The sequence below is a fragment of the Megascapheus bottae genome, chromosome X, assembly GCF_031878675.1.
Source record: "Megascapheus bottae isolate mThoBot1 chromosome X, mThoBot2.hap1, whole genome shotgun sequence".
Lineage (NCBI taxonomy): Eukaryota > Metazoa > Chordata > Mammalia > Rodentia > Geomyidae > Megascapheus > Megascapheus bottae.
In genome coordinates, this window is record NC_143547.1 from 79,772,822 (window position 1) to 79,780,197 (window position 7,376).

Here is a 7,376-nt window from a genome sequence, read left to right on the forward strand (position 1 = left end):
GATCTCATTATATAAGCCTGCCACTTGTCCTAAGAACAAGAATGTCTATGCAACTACATGCCGGATGTTTTGAGGAGTCCTGAAAACCGAAGGACCTGGGTATTATTATTAAAGTATTTTATATGTAAGTGTATATATATACATATATATATATATATACACATACATACATACAAGCTCCAGTCTTGGAGCTTGAACTCGAGGCCAGAGCACTGTCCTTGGGCTTTCTCAAGGCTAGAGCTCCACCACTTGAGCCACAGCACCACTTCCAGCTTTTTCTATGTATGTGGTACCGAGGAATTGAACCCAGGTATTCATGCATGGTAGGTGAGCACTCTATCACTAGGCCAAACTCCTGGCCCTTTTACAAGGACTTTTTTCTTTTTTGTTGGTCGTGGGACTTAAACTCTGGGCCTGGGTGTTGTACCTGAGTTCTTCAGCTCAAGGCTACCTCCCTACCCCTTGAGCCATAGCTCGACTTCTGGTTTTCTAGTGATTATTTGGAGATAACTCTCAAGGACTTGGTGCCCAGGCTGGCTTTGAACCGTGATCCTCAGATCTCAGTCTTCTGAGTAGCTAGGATTACAGGCGTGAGCCTGTAAGATACTTTCTGTGTTTTTTTTTTCTTTTGTACTCCTAGGGGTTGAACTCAGGGCCTGAGCTCTGTCCTTGGGCTTTATCAAGGCTAGAGCCTTGCCACTTGAGCTACAGCACCGCTTCCAGCTTTTTCTATGTATGTGGTCACTGAGGAATCAAACCTTGGGCTTTGTGCATGCTAGGCAGTCCCTCTATCACTAGGCCAAACTCCTGGTCCCTCCTTTTTAATATTTTTCTAGCAAAGGAAAAGCATGCCATGCTAATGTCTTGGATGTATACAATGTTGGTTTACTGTGCATAGATAGAATTCTAGACATCCATAAACTGGATCATTAATATATCTCTGTGTAAAAACTTCCAGTTTAAAGAACTACAGTAGAAATTCTGTTATCCTAAAAGAATTGAGCCATCTAAAAGGGCTTGCAATTTCTCTAAGATAATGTAAAGCTATACTAGGGATTAAAATTGAATCAAATTTGAGAAGTAGTCTTTCATAATGGTATTACCTACATTTGGGAAGTTTATTGCTTTGTTTATTACTACATCATTTCTTTTATTTGGCAGAGCTATTCTTCAATTAATATTGGTTTTCTTTTTTCAAGTTGAGTTACCTTGTCTCAAGTAATTCTGAAAATGACAATTTATTTTGCAATTGGTTATTTTGTATGACTCATGAAGAAACACTTTAAAAATAACTTCGTAATAACGACAAAACTGTTTCTTCACGATTATGATTCATCATTATTATTTTTGAACATTTGGTAAATCCTATTTCTGTGAATGTGGAAAAAGAATTTGAAAAACCCTTTCAGAGCCTTCTTAATTCACCATCCCCCTTTGTATATTCTGCAAAGGATTCACTTCATCAAGAATATGGGTTTTACTCCTGTAACCCTGCTATACATTACCCCAACAATAGAATACAATAAAAAAGAAAATGGGTTTAAGGTAATAAGCCTAATATGAGACAATAAAGTTATATATATATATATACGCACATATATATATATATATTCCTATATTTTCAGTTTATCCTCTGGGAAGTGCAAATAAATCAACTGGTTATCTTGAGGAATTAAAATCGTGAAAAGAAGGGCCTGGTGGTAGAGTGCTTGCCTAGCATGCACAAAGACCCCGGTTCAATTCCTCTGTACCACACACATAGAAAAAGCTGGAAGTGGTGCTGAGGTTCAAGTGGTAGAGCACTAGCCTTGAGAAAGTCCAAGGACAGTGCCCAGGCCTTGAGCTCGAGGCCAGTACTGGTTAAAAGAAAAAATGTGAAGAGAGAAAACCTTCCAAATGACATGATCTAAGCTTTTTGGACCAATGGGCAAGCAAGAAGTAGGGTATATATTGAGGTCTAGAGGAGATGGTAAGGACTCTTACCAAACTCCCATCCCCAACCCATACTTATTTTCTTAAGAAAAGGAGATAGTTGGATTCTGGAGGCTCACACTACACTTGTAATCCTAGCTACTCAGGAAACTGAGCTCGGAGAATCAGGATTAAAAGTCAGCCCGCACAGGCAGGTTCTCTAGACTCTTATCTCTAATTAATGACCAAAAAATAAAAAGGAAAAGAAAAACCAGAAGTGGTGCTGTGGCTCAAGCAGTAGAGTGCTAGCCTTAAGGAAAGCCCAAGGACAGTGCTCAGGCCCTGAGATCAAGCCCAAGGCCAGCAAAGGAAAAAAATAAAAAGGAGGAAAGGAAAGAAAAGGAGACAGAAGCATTGCAGATTGTGGTTCAAGTGTCAGGGCACTAGCCTAGCAAACACAAGGCACGGAATTCAATTCCCAGGGCTGGCAAAAAAGAAATGAAAAGAATAAATAAAAGAGATGGAGGGCCTGGAGTTTAGCCTAGTGGTAGAGTGCTTGCCTTGCATGCATGAGGACCCGGGTTCAATTCCTCGGTACCACATACATAGAAAAAAGCCAGAAGTGGTGCTGAGGCTCAAGTGGTAGAGCTCTAGCCTTGAAAAAGTCCAAGGACAGTGCTCAGGCCCTGAGTTCATGGCCCAGGACTGGCAAAAAAAAGATACATGGAGAATATAGTGCTTATAACCAGGTTGACATGCTGTACATGGCATTTGTTGCAGGTTTATTTTGCTGAGGTGAATTTTCAGTTTCAAGTTTATAATATTTAGGGAATGGAGAAGATACCACTGAATTGTGCAGAATGAGCACACAGCTGTCATATTCTCCCCTTCCCAAGTTTGTCCTAGAGTGATTATTTTAATCTGCTGCATAGATCTTGAGTGGAACAATCAAACAAGCATATACATTTTATCAAGAAAATCTGCATTTTGAATATACATAAATGTATAAATATATAAAATATTGTATATGTTTTTATTGCTGATAACAAATCAATATTACTAGATTGGTAATATATCAATAACAAGATGATACTATATATGTGTGTATACACACACATACCAGCCTTTTAGCCGTATGTAATACCTAAGGTTTCCAAACTCAGTTGGAACCTTCTAAAGGTTCTCAAAATGAAAACGTTTCCCCATCACAACTATGATAAATCCTGTTGCTCTGCGATCAATATTAAAAATCTAAACATAGACTTTAATGGTCATTTAAGTTATATTATTGTGCCATAAGATCCCAAGGTATCCTGAGTCTCTACCATTTGAACATCTTGCCTCCCTCCCTCCTTTCCCCTGGGTCTCCTTGACTTAGGCATATTCACTGATGCTGCTGCCTTGGGCCTGCTGAGGCCTTACTCTGTTCTCTTCTCTCCAGGCCATGTTTCCACCTTTCAGTCACTACCTGTCCTCCATCACACAGGCTGAAAATGTTCAAAGGTAGGGATTTGTTCCTTTAGGGCCTTACAGCCATTTTCTGAAGGAAAAGTAGACATTTCTCTAGAGCCTCATAAATTATTTGAAGATTTAAAAAGGTAACATGTTTTGGAGTGCAGCTAACCACAGATTTCATAGACTCAAATTCTCAGTGTAGGATACTCTTTTGATTACACTGATAGTTTGATTTAAAGATTATTGTTATTTTAGCGGAGAACTTATAGAAATAATACCTTTCCCAAAGAAAGGGTTCTTCAATAAGGGAAAAATAGGCCCCGTGCCAGAAGCCTGTGGCTCATGCCTGTAATCCTAGCTACTCAAGACATTAATATTTTAGGATTGTGGTTAAAAGCCAACTCAAGCAGGAAAGTCCATGATTACCTCTGATTGACCACCAGAAAACTGGAAGTAGCACTGAGGCTCAGCTCAAAGTGATAGAGTGCTTGCCTTGAGCAAAAGAGCTCATGGACAGCACTCAAGCCTTGAGTTCAAGCCCCATGACTGACAAAAGCAAGATAAAACCAAGCAAAAATCTCCATAGGCTCCGGTGGAGAAATCTTATTTATGAGAGAATTTTAGGGTACCTTATCATAATATGAGTGGCTATTTTTTTCTGTTGCATTTACTTAATTCTGCTGACAAAGAAATTAATACCTTTAGTATTACCTGTTGATTATGGTCTAACAAGTAGACTATGACCAAAGAGGTGAGATGACATTTCTATTAGGTTATAAAAGACTGTGACATTGATCTTGCTGGTATTCTTGTGTGCTTGCTCTAACATAGCCTACTTCCTTGTTGTGAAAGGCTCTATGGGAAGACCTGAATGTCAAGGAATCAAGAGAGGCCTCTCGCCAGCAGCCTATGAAGAATGGCAAAGATGAGAAAAGATGCGCTCTGATCATCTTCAGATGACACTACATCTCTGGCTAAAGCTTGAGGATCACCAAAGTAGAAGACTCAGCTAAGCCACATCTGGATTCCTGGCAATGTATATTTTAAGCTGCTGAGGTTTGGAGTAATTCATTAACTTGTTATGTAGAATGATAATTCACCTTCCAAGATGTAAACACTATCCTAATTATGTGGTTTATCATTCCCATGAGTGTCTTTTTGTAAAAAAAAATATATGTGTGTGTGTGTGTGTGTGTGTGTGTGTGTGTGTATGTGTGTGATGCCCATAATATATTTGCATGCATCATTCACACACATGATGTTGAATGTTTTCAAATCTATATAAGTGCTAGTATAGTATTTGTAGTCTTCTGGAATTAGCTTTATCCTTATTCTTTCTCTGTCTTAGCCACTATGAATTCTAGCTTCCACAGCTTAGGTATTGAATGTTCTGTTCACTTTCTCCACAGTACTCCCCATCCAGTGAAATAAGCCAGGTCCTATGTTGGATGAAGCTCAGCTCTTTTTGACTTTAAACTGAAATCCAGATGGAAGCTCTTTACCTTTAGCTCCCTGAGTCCTCACTTTGGTTTCCTTTGATACTGGTATGTTCTAGATCAGTGTATAGTTTTAATTTAATGTGTATAGTAATCACTTGTATACCTTGTTAAAATGTTATTGTGACTTACTAGGTCCACAGAGGTCCCGAGAGTCTGCATTTGGATAATACTCATGTGTTGGTAATGCTGTTGCTATGAGCCAAATGTATTTAGTAACAAGGTTTCAGAGGCAGCTTATCCGTATACCTATTTACAAAAAAAATTGTTTTAACTTAAACAGTTGATATTAAACAAAATTGAAGAGCTTAGAAGAGGCTTTACAATGATAAAATGTGATACCTTACAAAAGAATGTAAGGTAGGCCATAATATAAAAAAAAAACTGGGGCCAAAAGTTTGGCCTAGTGGTAGACTGCTTGCCTAGCATGCATGAAGACCTGGGTTCGATTCCTTGGTACAACATACATAGAAAAAAGCTGGAAATGGTGTGTGTCTCAAGTGGTAGAGCTCTAGCCTTGAGAAAGCCCAAGGACAGTGCTGAAGCCCTGAGTTCAAGGCCCAGGACTGGCAAAAAAAAAACCCAAATAATGTGTTTGCTTGTTTTTTTAGCCTGATGTAAGCCAAAGGCAAGAAATACTATGTTAGAGGGGAAATTAATGGAAGAGAACTAGAAAAGCAATAGAGAAATCAATGACACTAAAAACTAGCTCTTTGAAAAGATCCACAAAATTGTCAAAAATTTAGCCAGGCACCAAGTGGCTCACATCTCTAATCCTAGCTACTCAGGAGGCTGAGATCTGAGGATTGCAGTTCAAAGCCAGCCTGGGGATGAAAGTCCATGAGAGTCTTATCTCCAATGAACAACCAGAAAACCAGATGTGGCACTGTGGTTCAAGTGGTAGAGCGATAGCCTTGAGCTGAAGAGCTCAGGGACAGAGCCCAGGCCCAGAGTTTAAGCCCCATGACCAACAATAACAAAAAAATAGTCAAACCTCTAGCCAGATAGACCAAAAGAAAAAAGAAAAATACAAGACTCAAATGACCAGAATGAGAAATGAAAGTAGAAACATTACTCTCTATGGCTGTACTAAAGATTGAACTTAGGGTCTCACTACTTGCTACCAAGTACTTGAACACTGAGCCACACATCTAGCCTCTTTTCTCACTTGTTATTTTGAGATAGAGACTGGGTCACAATCCTCATATTTTACACTTTCTGCCATGATGACAGATGTGCACTTAGATGCCCAGCTTCTTCCAATGAAAGGGAGTCATGCAAACTTTTTTCTTTTTGTTGGCCAGGGCTGCTGTGGAACTATGATCTTCCTGACTTCAGCTTCCCACATAGCTGGGATGAGAGCATACACCACTGCACGAAGCTATTGATTGAGAAAGAACTTCAAGAACTGTTTTTACTTGAGCCCATCTTGAATCAAGAAGAACCTTCTGATCCCTGCCTCCTGATGAGTTAAGATTACAGGTGTAAGGCACTATGCCTGGCTAGAATATTACCTCTGACCAAGTATAAGGGTAATAATCACATTGATAACGTGGAAAGCCTACTAAAAGATGCAAACTATTACCAACCTAGATGTCCCTCAGTTAATGAGTGGATCAACAAGTTGTGGTATTTGTACACAATGGAATTCTATGCTGCTGTCAGAAAAAATGACATCGCCCCATTTGTTAGGAATGGAAAGTCTTAGAAAAAATCATATTAAGTGAAGTAAGCCAGACTCAAAGGAAATTAGGCTCAGTGGTTCCCCTCATTTGTCATAATCAGTAGAAACCTTGGGCTCTACTAGCAGAGATCTGCAATAGAGCAAAACCTTGATACATAAGGCCATATAGTATGAAGCTAATTGAAAAGACCTCAAGGATATTGAATCAAAAGCCATACAATGAATGATTGTTGTCCTTAATGTACTATGTTATCTCTCATCTCTTTTGCTGTCCCTTGGTTATCTCATATTGTTACAGTATCTCACTTTGTTATCTGATATATTGGATTTATTTGTATTTGGTTATTTGAAATTGGATAGGGAAGGGGGGAAAACCAAGACGGGGGCGGGGGAGGGTTGGAGGGGAGGGTAATGGGGACCAAGACATGTGAAAGGGTATCAATGTATGTGAATTAATGCACCTTCTATCTGGCAAATATCATGTAATGCTTTTATTAATTACAATAAAAATAAATTTAAAAAAGATGCAAACTATTGACATTGACTCAAGGAGAAAAATGAAAACATATATAGGCATAACACATGAAGAGACGGCATTAGTACAGGTTAATCATCCCTGATCCAAAAATCTAAACTGTTTCAAATGCTTAAACTTTTTTGAAATGCCACCTGGATGACACAAGTGGAAAATTACACACTATCAAACTCCATTGCACATACAAAATCATGTAAAATATTTTATACAATTTGCTTTTGGTTATGTATATAAAGTGTATATAAAACATTAATGTAGTTTGTGTTTAGGGTTGAGTCCCATCCCCAGATATTTC

General features: G+C 38.7%; 1 long non-coding RNA gene across 1 annotated transcript in view; it reads left to right on the forward strand.

Annotated features, from left to right (window-relative positions):
• LOC150041404 (uncharacterized) overlaps positions 1–6,878 on the forward strand; it is a 47,648-nt gene extending 40,770 nt beyond the window's left edge. Inside the window, exons 5-8 of the long non-coding RNA XR_016533727.1 lie at positions 3,353–3,414; positions 4,219–4,422; positions 4,776–4,910; positions 6,167–6,878. This is a non-coding gene — a long non-coding RNA (uncharacterized LOC150041404). The remainder of the gene's footprint in view (positions 1–3,352; positions 3,415–4,218; positions 4,423–4,775; positions 4,911–6,166) is intronic.
• Positions 6,879–7,376: the final 498 nt, after the last annotated feature.